A 16,455-nucleotide genomic window follows, 5' to 3' on the forward strand; every position below is an offset into this window, starting at 1 on the left:
TAAAATATAAGACTCATTTATGTGAAATTATCACTGGTTATATATTTAAAAAATATGAATGAAAATTTAATGGATTGCATTTCGAAGTTTCATGATCATAATTTTTTATTGGACGTGCCTTCACTTGTTAATATAGGTAATTATTTCATCATTTCATGTACTGAAAAGAAAAAGTTTATCAAATTTGTAAACAAATAAATGTCATCAATTCACATTCAACATTCTTTTTCATTATGAACTTAATTAGACATTTGGATTTCTAATTGGAAAATAATAAAAAAATCATAATTTTATTTGATGTAATTAAATCATAATTGTCATTTTCGATAAAATTGTCCTTTTGTTCATACATACAATGTGTAAGCTTGTAGTATTTTTTTTTATTTTTCAATTTTTTTAAAAAATTATATCATGTTAAGTCATTATCGTGTTATATGAGAGTGATAATGTCACATGTCTATACAGTGTGTACATATAGTTTATATTCAATTTAATCTCTATATTTAAAATTTTGATTCAACTTCATCTTAATTTATTTTTATAAAGAAACAATGTTGTCCCTTTAAAATTGGAACAAATTAATCAAACTTAATTAAATTAAATTAATATATATATATATATATATATATATATATATATATTAAAATAATTTTTTAAAATGTATACCTTAAATCACTCTACCTAAATATTAAGTTAATTTTGAACATTATTAATTTCAATAAAAAAATTGATGTTTTAAAACTTATAATTTTTTAAATATATAAGTATGTGATATAATAAATAAACATATCTGCTAAATATTAATCGCGAAAATAATATAAATAATCATTTAAATATAATCTTTTATGTTTATAATACACTTAAAAAATAGTAAAATAAAAAATAAATATTAATTAATTTGAATGATATAACCTATAATCAAAGTGTAACACTCCTGATGTAAGACTTTCTACAAATTTAGAATATATCATCTTTTAGATATTAAACATAAAACTACATATATAAATAATTATTACATATATTACAATATTCCTTAATTACATATTTAAAAAGTTTTTCTAAAATGCAAAGTTTATAAAAAGGAAAAGGAAAAGGAATATAATGTAATACAAAAGAAACTATACAATATAGCAATAGACATTTACACTACTCCAAAGTTAGACTATTATTGGGTTCCTCGTTTATAATATCTCATGCTTTCGTATACTCCATGATCATAGTAGAAAGAAAAACAAACACAAACCAGAATAAACTATTATATTTTAAAAGGGAAAGAGTATAATAAAATTAAAAGATTAAGATCAAACAAATCATGTACAGCAAACTCATTCAATCATACACATCATATAAGCAAACTACGACAACCACCTCTAGAGGATTTTGTGTATTAAATCAGACGTAAGAAATTTTGTCTTGCCATAAGGATCCCAATAGATTTTGGCTCATAAGACCATGGTTATACCCAACCTTCCTCTATGACAAGGTTAGTTCACATATGACAATCATAAAAGTTCCATGTAAAACCAATTTCCTTCATTGGAACCTCCATCATCTCTCACTAGATAGATATCTTACTCTACGTGAATTAAAATACCTAGTAAATTTTGGATAATCTCCTTATGGGTCTTACTCAATACACATAACACAAGAGTGTAATGTTTTTCCCTTGAAAATAATTCCTGATATGATCCATTTTAGGAAAGAGTATGATCGTTTTTGAGTTTGAATCTTCAAGAGACACAACAAAAATAAATCAGAGAAGTATGCAGAATAATAGAAGAATGAGATATGGTACAATCTAGCATATTGATAAGTCTAGTGAAGATTCATTCAAAGATGTTAATCTTTGATAAAAATCAAAGTTCTAATCCAAGAACCAAGAGAATCCTTTCTTAAAGAATGCAATTGCATATATGACTCAAAAGTGTTTACATAAGCTTTTGGTACCTCTATATATAGGCACATAAGTTTAAAAAAACTTAAAAACCCTAAAATAAAGCCCAAAGCCTAAAACACATAAAATTAACAAGAAATGAAAATTATAGACTCAAACTTTTGCCTAGCGAGTCCCACTCACCCAACGAACACAAACTATCTTTCTTAGATAACTATGATGGATGGTAAATTTGTTGTTTGGTCTTAGATAATGTTTTTCTTTCTTTTTCAAAAATCACATCCAATTTCAACTTATCATCTAAAACCAATTGAGTTTAGTTTACCTACCCTTGAGACCAACACACCAACAAAAATCATAAATCTATTTCTTTAAACTAATTAATTCATCTCATCAACAATTTCAATCAGATATAAAAATATTTCTACTATAAATCCCTATAAAAAAAGAAAGTAATTTTAAATAACTAACTTCCCTTATATACTAAGACACAACATAATTTTTCTTGGTCTCTAAGCACGCCTATTCACAAAGAATGCAATATTTGCCCAAGAATAATCAAATTAATGATCTCATCATACCCTAACAACCTTAATTGAATAGAGATTCACAAAGATCTTCTATACTACTAGACATGTAAGCCTACACATGCAATCTAAAGACTAAACGACTCTATAGAGAACAAAAGTAAAAGTTATTCTATTCAACAAAGTGACTAGATAGAAATGTAAGTCCTATCGCTAGAAATCCTATGATACGTTATAATCTTTAAATAGATGGGTAAATAATTAAAATTTTTAGAAAGAAGATAAAAAAAAGAAGAACATTATTCTTTTTAAAGAGTTAGGTAATTTCATAAAATAAACTTTATTTAACTGGTTTTTATTTGTACTAAAAGTTTTTAATAATAAAATAATTGAATGTCTATTTTAAAAACTCTATTTCACTTAAAAATAATTTTAGAGTCTTAACAAATTTTTTTAATATATTAAAAATGTAATTATCACTATAAACAAAATTTTATAGTATATTAAATTTTAGATATTATGAAACATTTCTATTTTTTCTTTACAATTTCCGATCATTTGATAGATGTAATAAACAAATAAAAAACATATATCACAAAATATAATATATTTTAACACGTTTCTCCATACATATCTTAGCACATATAACATATATTATTATAAAAACCTTGAATACAAACATACATTGAGTGAGTAATTTTATCCAAGTGATTTTTTGATAATGCTCTATCATAATATTAAATACCACCAGTAAGTGATATCCTCGTTACTTGAGTGACATCACTAAAAATCACATAGATATCTAACCTAGAGTTTATAATTCACCCTGATTATAATTTATGAAGATTAATTCACCTCTGTTACCTATTAACACTGGTTTCTTCAAAAACACCCACACCAACTAAAAAAGTCTTAAGAAAATTTTAATTTACTCTTAAAGAATTTAATTTAAAAACCAAATTTATCATTATAGAATTTTACTAACCTAAATTCAATTTTTCTGATCATATTGCATATGCATATACAAATCCAATCTTACACGTGCAACTTAACACAATTTTTTTTTTAATTTCAAAAGAAAAAAAAAACTATTCTTATTAAACATTGATCGTTAGTCTTTACCAACTCTTAATAATATTCAAGATTATGAAATCAAATCTAAAAAAAATGATAAAACATATCTCACAATCTAAAAGAAGAAGTAAAAGACAATAACTTTTAGAAAATAATTTAAATAAGTAGAAAATAAATTAATTTTATAATATATACAAATTCTCAATTTAAAATATTTATTTTTCATTATTCTCCAACCAAAATTAAATATGGATTTATTTAACCTACACAATAACGATTTATTAGTAATAGAAGAATAATTATGACAATAATATTGACGAACGCGAATAATTTATTTTTTTTCACTAAGGGACGAACGCGAATAATTTATTTTTTTTCACTAAGGGTACTGTACTGTATCCTGGTGACCGATCAGTTAAGGAGAATCTGGAACCAAAATAGACAATCAACCGATTGTCAGTTAAACACTAATCGGGAAAGGTAAATATCATTAATAGCCGATTAATATCATGTATATTTTCCTATCCTAATAAAATAAAGACCTCTTTATGAAACATATATGACTTGAGCGTCAGAGTGTCTTTTACAGGTCAACAACCCATCAGAGTGGATTGCGTTCTCGGAGAGGATTGAATATAAAAAAAGAGTAGAGCAAAGAAGGACGACCGACCCTCAGACCAATTCCACCGAAAAATAATGGCACCCATCGTGGGGTCGAGAGGCATCCCCATGAAACCACGAGGAACCAGACGCGCGCTCGGTCTCGACATCGCTACTTCGGATCAACACCAGGTTTTGCAACAAGAGTAAAAAAAATTATAATAATTTCTAAATGCGTGTCTTTTGTTTTGAGAACTTTCAGGAAGGTTCAGACCAAAACTATTATCAGGTTTTAATAATTTTTTAGTATAATTTATAAATTATAATTTTTATTTTGTTTAACTCATATTTTTGCGAGTAAAAATATCCTGCACAGGAACGTTCAGACAAATGCTCAACCTTATTAGGTTCTAATGTTATCTCATTATAAAAATAAATATTTTATTTAACTCATATTTCTGTGAGTAAAAATATCACGTGCAGGAAGGTTCAGACCAATGTTCAACCTTATCAGGTTCTAATGTTATCTCATTATAAAAATAAATATTTTATTTAAGTCATATTTTTGTGAGTAAAAATATTACGTGCAGAAAGGTTCAAACCAACGTTCAACCTTATCAGGTTCTAACATTATCTCATTATAAAAATAAAATATTGAATATTTAACGCATATTTTTGTGAGTAAAAATATCCTGCAGACCGATGTTCAACCTTATCAGTATGAATAAAGCCGGACAACTTCCATTCAATGGCTGGACGTGTTGAAATACAATAAAACCTAGGGAACGCTCTCTGAGAACCCATGGTCCTAAACCGAGCGGTGAGGTTCTATACAGACACACTCTCGTCCTAAACCGAGTGGTGAGGTTCTATACAGACTCACTCTCGTCCTAAAAACCTAGGGAACACTCTTCGAGAACCCCTGGTCCTAAACCGAGTGGTGAGGTTCTATACGGACTCACTCTCGTCCTAAACCGAGCGGTGAGATTCTCTACAGACTCATTCTCATCCTATTAACCCAGGGAACACTCTCTGAGAACCCCTGGTCCCAAACCGAGCGGTGAGGTTCTATACGGACTCACTCTCGTCCTAAAAATTGAGGGAACATTCTTCGAAAACCCCTGGTCCTAAACCGAGCAGTAGGGTTCTATATGGACCCACTCTCGTCCTAAACCGAGCACTGAGGTTCTATACGGACTCACTCTCGTCCTAAAAACCTAGGGAACGCTCTTCGAGAACCCCTGGTCCTAAACCGATCGATGAGGTTTTATACGGACTCATTCTCATTCTAAAAACCCAAGGAACATTTTCCGAGAACCCTTGTCCTAAACTGAGTGGTGGGGAACGTTCTTCGTGAACCCTCACTCTCGTCCAAATCCGAGTAGCAAAGTCTCGTCATCAAAACCTTTGGTAATCAATCTTTCTCGCTAGTTTAAATTCATTCGACATACTTAAGCCCCTTCGCACCTACAAGCAGTTGCTCGAGGCTTGGGGGGCTGAATGTACCGTATCCTGGTGACCGATCGGCTAAGGAGAATCCGGAACCAAAACAGAAAATCGACCGGCTATCAGTGAAACACTAACCGGGAAAGGTAAATATCATTAATGACCGATTAATACGTTTAATGACCATATTAAATGTGAATATATGCTATTTATGAGTGATTGACAGATTATATTACCCAAAAATATATTGCACTAATGGTTAATAAGTGGACTTGGCTGCCATAAACCCTATAAATATACAATTGGTATCCAGGTACAAATATTTTTTTCTATCCTAATAAAATAAAGACCTCTTTATGAAACATATCTGACTTGAGCGTCAGAGTGTCTTCTGTAGGTCAACAACCCATCAGAGTGGATTGCGTTCTCGAAGAGGATTGAATATAAAAAAAGAGCAGAGTAAGGAAGGACGACCGACCCTCAAACCAATTCCACCGAAACAGGTACCATTAAAAAAAATTGTTTATATCAAGTTGAGCAAGATTCAAATTTTTAGAGACAACAATGGAAAGAAGAAGTGTAAGAGTAGTAATTTTAGCTAATAGAGAAAATATTTCTTGAAAATTAATACCAAATTATTGAGAAAAATCCCTAAATATTAAGATAAGATCATTTAAGCTTGTTTTGGATTTTATAACTATCTAACGATGTAACATCTATCGAATGAAATGTCTAGGATAAACGTGCTAAATGGTAAACACTATGTGTAAACTTTATCCTAAATGCTAAAAGTTACTCAATTAGACTTTGCCTAAATGCTAATACACGTAACATGCCTAAACGTTTAAGAACATCTAACACTTGTAATGCATGTATGATATAATAATCTATGGTCTATTGTATTGTGCTCTCCTTTTCTGTGCAGATCATTAAAGTACATAGCTTTTATTAAAAAATTTTGGATCAAATCAGAAGAACGTTAAGAGATAGGAAATTTTTTTGAGAATGTTTCCCTAATATCCTTTGTTTGATGCATCCGTACAAGTAGCACAACTGCCTCTGTAAGAAGCAACCTAACATCTGACCTCATACATAAAGGTTACACCTCTACGAGAAAGTTAATGCTTTAGGTAACTGATTTTTTTCTGAGAAAATTTATATAAAGAGAATTGCATGAAGAAAAGACAACAAGAATAAATATTTATTATTGCTCTTATGTTGTCAATATTCTCTTAAGCTTATGTCGTCTAGACTTACTCTTTGAAAAAGAAAAGTTTTTTCACAAGGTTTAAGATCTTTATTTTATTAATTTTATATCCTCTCGAAGAGAGTAACATATTTACTTGTATTTCAAAAACACTTTGTTGTTTTGTAGATTCGGAAGTGAATACAAACACTTGTTAGTTTAACTTAGTGGAATTAAATGATCTAGTCAGTTGGACTAGTGTTATACCAACAATGAAACTTATCTAACTAGTTGGGTTAGTTTGTAAAACCAAGAGTGGTCAAACTTGTTTGTAATATTTCAAAGATTAGTGAAACCTCTTAAGATTGTTTAAGGGAGATCTGGACATAGCTCAGTTTGAAGTGAACCAATATAAAAATAAGTTTGCCTTCTTAGTTTCGTTTAAAAAGCTTTCCAAATGCTTCTAAAAATATTGAAGTGTTCAACAGTCTTGCTAGCTTGTCTAACCCCCTGTAAAAGTGTCGAACCCTTATTTGCGAAAAAGTTTCAATTCTGTTCAAATCCCTCCTTTCTAGAGTTTACCAGTGTTTCACTAGCAGCAAGTCTAGCTTTGTGTTTAAAAACATATCCATCATAATTTAATTTTAATTTAAAAAATTGTTTACAATTAATGGGCTTTTTACCAGGGGGAATGGGAGTAATGGTCTAGGTTTGGTTTAAATCCATGACATGAAGCTCAAAATCTATAATAACTTTCCAATGAGGATGTTTTATAGCTTGTTTATATGTCCGAGGTTCAAAATGAGAAGACATTTGACAATTAAAATGACTATGAATTGGTAAAATACAAGAATGATCAAGATATTGATGTATATGATATATACTTTTTGAATCAAAAGTGAAATTATAGAAATGATAGTTAGAAAATAAGTAGGAGGATAAAAGTTACGAATAAACCTGCATGGAAAAGGAAAGGAATGTGAATTATCATTAGGAGTAGAGATGTCCTCTATAGGTGGAGTAATTGGTTTGAGAGAGTGAACATGAATAGACCTGCATAGTGAAGAATGAGAAATGCCAACAAGAGTTGAGATTAGTTTAGTAGAAGAAGTATTTGTTTCATAAGAAATTTCTTCAGTATGAGAAAGACTTGATGATGGGTCCATAATAGGATCCTGAAAAACACAGTCACTATCAATACAATCATTAGGTTGATTGAATTAAGAGATAATAGGCTGAAAAATTTCATCTGAATGTATTTTGTCTTGATGTTCTTTGTTAAGTCCCTGGCAATTGTACCAGATCGTTATCAAGTAATATAATTGGTAAACCCAATATCGTTCTTCCCAAAGGACTCTTAGGCCTTACTTTTCATGTAAACAAATCGCGTAAGACTTGAGAAAAGAATTAAGTTGGTGGTTATATGCAAAGAACAGAAATAAACTTGCAAATGCAGTTGATTCAATTGGTTTTGAGAAACTATGGATGAATGATGTTGTTGGGGTTTACAATTTCATCTTATCCACTCTCATATATCTACTCTTCTTATTTACTTCACTTATTTATTTAATTGCCATGCAAACTTTCTAGTTTACCCTTAACCCAATCCCTTGGTGAAAAGAGCCTATTATTAATTACCGGCTTGCTATCCCTAGCCTCCCCTAGTAACCAATAATGCAATGCGATCGGAAGCAAATACAATTGACCGTCCTACCCCTATCCCTAGGCGATATTGGCATAATCAAGGAATTTCTCACCAGTTCATGACATTACCGTACGTCCCCATATCGATAAAGACAAACTTCTTTTACTGAATGAGTTAAACAATAAAAGCATTGAGCATAGATGAGAACCCAACAATTGATAAACAAGTATATGACAAGCATATGAAATAAATAAGAATTTGAATATATGAGAGTTTCAAAAGATTAAATTATTCCCCAACAACAAAGGGTTTAGTTCACCATAATCATGGTGAATCTAGATGAAATATGATGAAAGAATGGAAGAAATAACCCTAAACTTGGTTTATTAGAGCCTAAGCATCCAAGGAACCTCCTCCAAGGTGTGTGGAATAGCTCTGGACGTTTCTCTCTGCCAAAAGAATCCCCTTCTAATTCGCACTGGGGCTATATATAAGCCCAAAAAGATAACAAAAAGATTACAGAAAGATTTACAGAATCTAGCTTAAAAAATAGACAACCGCCTAGGCGCCTAAATTCACCGCTCAGCGGTTTGCCTCTTGCCGCTTTGACCGCTCAGCGGTCAGTTTTGCCGCTGAGCGGTTTCCCTCTAATCGCTCTGAGCACTCAGCGGACCATTCTGGCGCTCAGCGACTTGCTTGACCCTTCTTTTCATCATTTTTCTCCTTCTTTCATGGGTCTAAGTCCACCTTACTTCACTTCCTTCTTCAATTCATCTAAAAACCCTGCAAAATAATGCAAAACAAGCATAATATCTCTAAAACCAACTTTTGACTCTCACACGACACAACTGAGTGCTTTACTTGATTTAAAACTCATTCTAAGCCATAAAGGGTGTATTTTACTATCAAATTTAAGCATAAAATGAAATGTATGTTATGCCTATGTGAAGATAAAGTGTAGCATAACATAATGAACCAAAAACTCTATAGGAAGCAAATTTTGGAATTTTATGAAATAAAATCTCATAAGGTGATTTATTGCCTAAAATAGGAAAATGAGTGTTATTCATAGTAAAAGCTGTAATTTTCAAACAATCACACCAACACACAATAGGAACATTAGATTGAATCATAAAAAAAGAGCAAAGTTAAGGATATGGAAATGCTCGCATTCAACCATGCTATTTTGTTATATCCCTCAATACAAGAATATTGATGTAAAACACCTTTACGGGAGAAAAAAAGTATTTGAAATATAGTTCTTTTGCATTATTTAAAGAAAAATTTTTAATTTGAGTATTAAACTGAGTTTGAACATAAGCAAAAAGCTTTGGTATAAGATGCAAACATTATTTTTTTGTTTAAGAAGATAAATCCAGGTAAACCGACTTTCGTCATCAACAATAGTAAGAAAAAAATGATAATCATTATGTAGGATGCTTAAAAGGATCCAAAATCCAGGGAGAAGAATTTTGAAAAGAAAAGAGTTTATTATGCTTACCTAGCATATTGGTGGCAATATTTACTAAAGGTAGTACTAAGTGTGAGTTTTGTAGAAAGAAAAACTAATCAGTTGTTGACATTGAGCTGGAGTTAAGTTAGTAGAAGAAATGAGCAAAGAATCAACTTGATTAACCATATTATTGGGATGGTTCTTGAAGTAATTTGGTGGGTAAGCAATCAACTTGTAGAACTTTGGTTTGGTGTGGCCAAGAGATTCACAATAATTAAACTTAAGGTGTTGTTTCCTTATATATTAAAAACGGGAATTAGTATATTAGGATTTCTTATTACCAACAATAAAGAAAGTAAGAAAATTTGTATTAAAGGTAGAAATATTTTGATAAATAATTTCATGTTATGTCTATCCTTGAAGAATTAGGAAAAAGACGTTATTGATTAAGGGCAAAGGATAAAAAGCAAATTCTGACCACAAATTTGCAAAAAGGTGTCATTGAACCCCATAAAAAATGTCATGACATACTCCGATTAGGTGTAAGCTTGTAGGTGTTAAAGACCACCACGTGAACATTGGAAATGTAACCCGATAACTCTTCCCAAATAGATTCCATTTTAGTGCCATAAGCACTCACGAGATAAAAAACTTGTTGAAGATAAATAAGTTACCGATGAAGTTTATAGATGCGAGGACCATTATTTATGGAGAAACACATCTCAAATCTTCTCAGATGTCAGAGGAAGTAGTTGCAAAAAGGATACTTGCAAAAATATTTTTGGAGACAAATTTGTAAAGCCATGACATAACAATGCTATTTGCACATGAGCAAGCCACTAAAAAGGGATAGTTAGAGGAGATTGGGAAAGATTGTCGTTGACGAGAGAAAACTTATTCTTGTCCAATAAAGCGATAAACATAGCACGACTCTACGTGGGTAATTCTTATGGTCATGAGGTTGTCACTAGTGTAATGAAGGGATATGACAACTGTTGTTTTGGAATTATAACAACAATTTTAGAACTGAGTTACATTCAAACGAGGTAAAGAGTCGAGACTCTTAGTCTCGACTCATAAACTAAAGCAAAAAAAGTTATGATTTTGCCCTAGTTCAAAAATTCGAAGTAGCAAACCAAAAAAAAAAATTAGGTTTGTTGCCTCGGTTCTGGTTCCAGTTGAGATCGTTGACCCTTAAAATTAATTAATTAAAGGGTCTATCGCCACAGCTGGATCTAAAACCGAGACAATAAACCCTTTTTTGCCTTGGTTTTTTTATCACAATTGTTGTCTAAAGTTTATTATTTTCTTTTTCAAAAAAATGATCGTTTTGTTTTTGTAACATTCCACATCATAGAAACATAGAAACAGACCTGCATATAAAAAGATGTATCCACAACATAGAGATACAGTCTTGCATATAACTATTTACTTGTGATTTTTGGTTTTGATAGCTATAATTATTATTTGTTATTGAATTTTTTTTAACACCCTTTGAAACTCCTATTTCAGGGGCAAAACCCCAAGAGCCCTTATTTTGGGTGAATATGAAGTTTATAAATTATTTGGATTTTAGATCTTTAAACGACCCTAACTTTTACTCTAGTTGACTGTTTTTGCATTATTATGTATCGATTTGGAGTAGAAATTTTTTTTTTGATACTGTGGTAGCTAGCATAGCTAGTTAATCCTTCTATATTTTTAAAAAAACACCATTTTCTATTTATTCAGAATTGTTTTTCTTCAAATTTTGCAAAAATATTTAAAATAGTTAGACTTTGGATTTTGAGATGATTTTTTTTTTTTGTGAGGGGTTTTCATGATTTTGTGGTCCTTCCATAAACTTTTTAGGTCATTTTGAGTTTGTTTGAGCATACTCTCAGTTTTACCTACACCTATGTTTTAATGTATATGGTGTATGAAGAACAAATAACTAAAAATATAAAAAACCTAAAACGAAACTAACTTTGAAGGTGGGTTTGGTGCTGAAACGAAATGAAATGAACGTCACAAAGCATTTATCCAAAGAGTACCTACACAAAACCAATCAGTTAAAACAAAAGAAAATCATACACATGTACTTAGTTAACATAAAATGAAAGAAAAATGGAAGAAATGTTGAGTATGATAGTTGCGAAAACGAAAGACGAGAGTGGCACGACAAATAAAACAAAGAAGAATATTGTGCAAGAGGCTCTATTACTTCGCGAAATTTAATCCTAGAAAAACATGTTATTACCTCGATTATTTTATTACTTGAAGCAAGAAGGACTCTATGGCCTCAGTTTTACTAAGAACCTGTACCTAAAGCCTCTTATAAAAAATATTTTCAGTTGTCTTATATCTCGGTTCGCGACATAACTGAAGCATAAAGACTCTATGACCTCGATTCTCTAAATAATGGAGGTCATAGACCTAATTCAAAAATGAGTCAGCTGAAATGTCGAATTTGTTAGGAAACAGGTGTGGTTCGTTTTACACTAAGAGGAGGGGTGAATTGGTGTTAGTTCAAAAACAAAATCTTTTTGCAATCTTGGTATGAAAATTCAAAGCTTTTGATCTTTCCTTGAAATGCAAGTAATGAAAAATTTGAGTGCAGCGGAAAAACATAGTTGACTGCTAAACAGATATAGTCGACTGAAATAAAGAGTGTAGGGAAGAGAAAATCAAACACTGGTTTTTATACTGGTTCGACCAACAATGCCTACATCCAGTGTCCTTCCAACTTTGGAAGAAAATGCACTATAATGGTTGCGGTTTTTACAACAAGGAATTTATAGAAGCACCACGCAAAAATATAAATCTCCTCTCTAACCCAAAAACAAATATAGCTGCACACACAAAACCAGAATTGCAGCAAGAATCCCCTCTTCTGCAATCTGAACCCACGCTGAACAATCCTCAACGTGTCACCAGCACTCTTCACAGGATGCCAAGCCTATCAAAGCACGCTTCACAGGTTGCCAAGCCTTCAGTCAAATACAACAGTCTTCACAAGATTCCAAGCCTTCAAGATCAAACCGGAAGCACCTTCTTTGTGCAGATGTTGATCAAACAGTATGCGCACTTGACTCCTCAATCTAAATCTCTCTCAAGAAAGATCACCACCGTATTTTTGGAGAATTCTTGGAGCTTCCTAAACTGAAAATTTTCTTTAAAACAAGACAATGAAAATGTTAGATCACAAAAGTCTCAGAACAAATCGTGTTCTGTTCTATTTATAGTTTTTCTGTCATTCTCAGTCGACTAGCCTACTAATCCAGTCGACTGTATTAAAACAGTTATAACAGACAGTCAGCATGAAGGCTCCTCAGTCAACCAGATCAATGCACATTTATGACAGTTGACCCAGTTAGTCAATCCTAACTAAGTTTTGAAAATATAGCCGTTGGAGCAAGTAGGCATAACAAAATTCCAAAATTAACAGCAATACAGTCGAATGGGTGTTTCACACTGTCGACTGACACATGAAAAATCACTCTGAAATTCTTTTCAACTCAAAATCTCATCAAGCATGTGTTCACAAATCTGTACAAAGATTTTAGCTTAGTCGAATCTATTACTAGTGTACTCGACTAAACCAGACCTTTGTCACAACAAATATAAGTTCATAAAAGTGCTTGTGAGCTTTTCTTCATAAATGTGCAGAAGTAATCAAAATCATTTTAACACACATTTCAATACAAGCATGTTCCATACATGTAACACATAATCAATCATAGGAACATACATGCAAAACAACAAAACATGTTCAACAAAAGCATTGTTCAAATTAGTAAAGTATATCAGCTGAACATGTAACACTGGAACATATGTACTGTTATTAAGCAATGTGTTGTCATCATCAAAATCCAGTTTGATATAGAGTTTGTGTTGTCAAAAATCTCAACAATCTCCCCTTTTTTTTATGATGCACAACCATGATTAATAACTCAACCATGTTTGCACAGTTCCACATATGACAGAGTAAAAACAGATAGCAAAATCAATACAAACAATTCATTTACTCTGCATATACGGCAAAAATATCATCAAGCAGATAAAGTATGATACAACAATTCTCCCCATATAGACTTGCTCTCATACACTCATTAAAACTCTCCCCCTTTGTGCATTAACAAAAAAGGAATGCTTGATATTTATGCAGTTTTAAAAGCAGAGAAGCATCAAACAAATATGTAGTTTCAAAAAGATAATGATGCTCTCTAAATCACAAGTTCATCACAATGACATATATAAACTCCCCTGAAATGTAGGTGTGTGATGAAACAATGTGTAAAGAAGTGATACTCCCCCTGTCATTATGCATGAATTTCAAAAACAGTTTGTTGCACAATGCATAATATCACAAGTCAAATACGCAAGTTAATATCCACATTTTACTAGATAAGGACAAGCCCTAGATCATTAGACTGATGTAAAAAGAAAGGGTGATTTGGGTCTTAAAGAAGGTCTGTGGTTGGTTGAGACGGTGGCTGGCAATGATTGATGTCGGTGTAGGGGTGGCCATTAAAGAAAGAAAAAGCAAGAACCTACATGAAGGTTGGGAAACAAAGAAAAAAACTCTAATTTGTTTCTTCTGATACCATAGTATAACAAAAGAAACGAAAATAGTATTGGATCATAAAAGAGAATACAAAAGTATCGTGTTTTATCACTTTACACACAAAAGTATTGTGACATTTATTTTTGTATATAAGGACATTTTTAACTGCCATTATTTATGCTTGTGGTTGTTTTAAAAAACGTCATAGATTTTTTTGCCACAAAGTATAATATGGTGGTATAGAGAACCTTCGTAAAACCCGTCAATTTATACATTGTATAAAGTTATGTTTTAAAGAGATAAATAATAACCATTAAAATTGATGTAACTTTTTTTTTATTGAAAAAAAAATCCAATGATAACAATATATAACACATAAAAACATCATTATTCACATTATATTATGAAGTTTATAATTGTCACTACTATAACTAATTCTTAAATAGAATAGGTAATTATCAATTATAATAATTCAAATATTTTTTATTACTATTCACCTATATTTGTAACTTTATAATTCAATAAAAACGATTTTTAATAATGAAAATTCAAAATATATAAAACAAATTAGGACACTATAAAAAAAATATGAGCAAAAAAATTTGTTTCATTAATTGATCAACTATTTCAAAGTAGTCAAGAGTTTGAATATCCAAAATAAAAAAGAAAACATTAAAAGCCTTTGTTAAACCATAATAAAATTCTACATTTAAATGTAATCCTATATTGTTTTGCTTGTACCACTCGATCCAATTATACCATTTGATATTATACACCACTTCCAACATTTGATGCCTCCAATGAATAAAGAATATAAATAATTGAAGTTTAATGTTTATTCAAATAAATTAAAAGAGCAATATAATAAGTTTAAGTAATTTTCTTAAGTAAATTATACTTCATTAAGAGTTAGGTGTACTAATTCAGCAATCATTACAGTGAGAGATTACAAAACATCTTCTCTCAAAGAAATGTAGGAAAACAATGTGTGCATTTGGTTTTTGATTGTTGCAAGCTCACTTTTCATCTTCAGAACCTTGTCCTCCATATTTGGTGAAGTTGCACTAAATGAAGCAAATTTGATATCACTTAATCTTGTAGTTGATTGTTGAAACACAAAGGTAGGACAAGCTCTATATGAAAGTCCTCTAACATGACTTGGATGATCTTTTCCAAATATGACACTGAACCAAATCATATGGAGATACATGTCGTTTATATATTTTTCAACATCATATCAATAATTCTTTCCTACATAAAAAGCATCAAAGATCATCATTATCTCTTAATTAATAACAAATTTATAAATTGATAACTTGGGTTTTCATAGTGTGAAGGCTTAATATTGTTATATAGAAGATAATATGCAATAATTTAATTATAAAACACATTAATCAAACTATAAAATTAAATTATATTTTTTCTCCTTATAGGTGTTAGGATCACTAATTGCATCTAAACTTCATAAACCAACCAGTATACTAGTAGCCTATATGGAACTAGAATTGCCAAAAACCTCTGAGCTTAGACTACAAAAGTAAAAGGATTATTGCACACATCCCACTCCTTAAAAGCACAAGCAGGATTAGGATCAGATATAGTAAAAAAAAATTCTATTTGGTTTGATATATATGTAGGCTAACATGTAAAAGAGGGAGTTCAATTTCAAATTTACAGTTTGATGAAAGATAAAGTAACATGTTATTGTTGTAATGGGCGTCAACCAATAGCCACTTCTAACCACTTGTACGACAATATTTCTCTCTATAAATTTGCAACTAGTTTTGGTAACAATGATTGTGAAGTTACTTGATAGTGATGATTTTGTCATAAGTAGAACAAATATCTCAAATTAGTAGAACATTCTATAAATGTATATACCATAATGCTATATTAGTGCATATCATGAGTATGAAAACTATTTCATACACAAATTTTAGTGGGAAGAACATTCTAGACAAAAAATAAAACATTGTAGTAGACAAAAAACATTAAAAACCAAAGGACTAAATTTCAAAAATTGAGTAAATGAAGTACTACAATCAACATATATATATATATATATATATATATATATATATATA

At 30.8% G+C, this 16,455-nt stretch overlaps 1 pseudogene; it reads right to left on the minus strand.

Moving 5' to 3' along the window:
* Positions 1–16,455, minus strand: part of LOC106770257 — a 45,164-nt pseudogene that overhangs the window by 17,711 nt on the left and 10,998 nt on the right.

Source organism: Vigna radiata, chromosome 8 (assembly GCF_000741045.1).
Source record: "Vigna radiata var. radiata cultivar VC1973A chromosome 8, Vradiata_ver6, whole genome shotgun sequence".
NCBI lineage: Eukaryota > Viridiplantae > Streptophyta > Magnoliopsida > Fabales > Fabaceae > Vigna > Vigna radiata.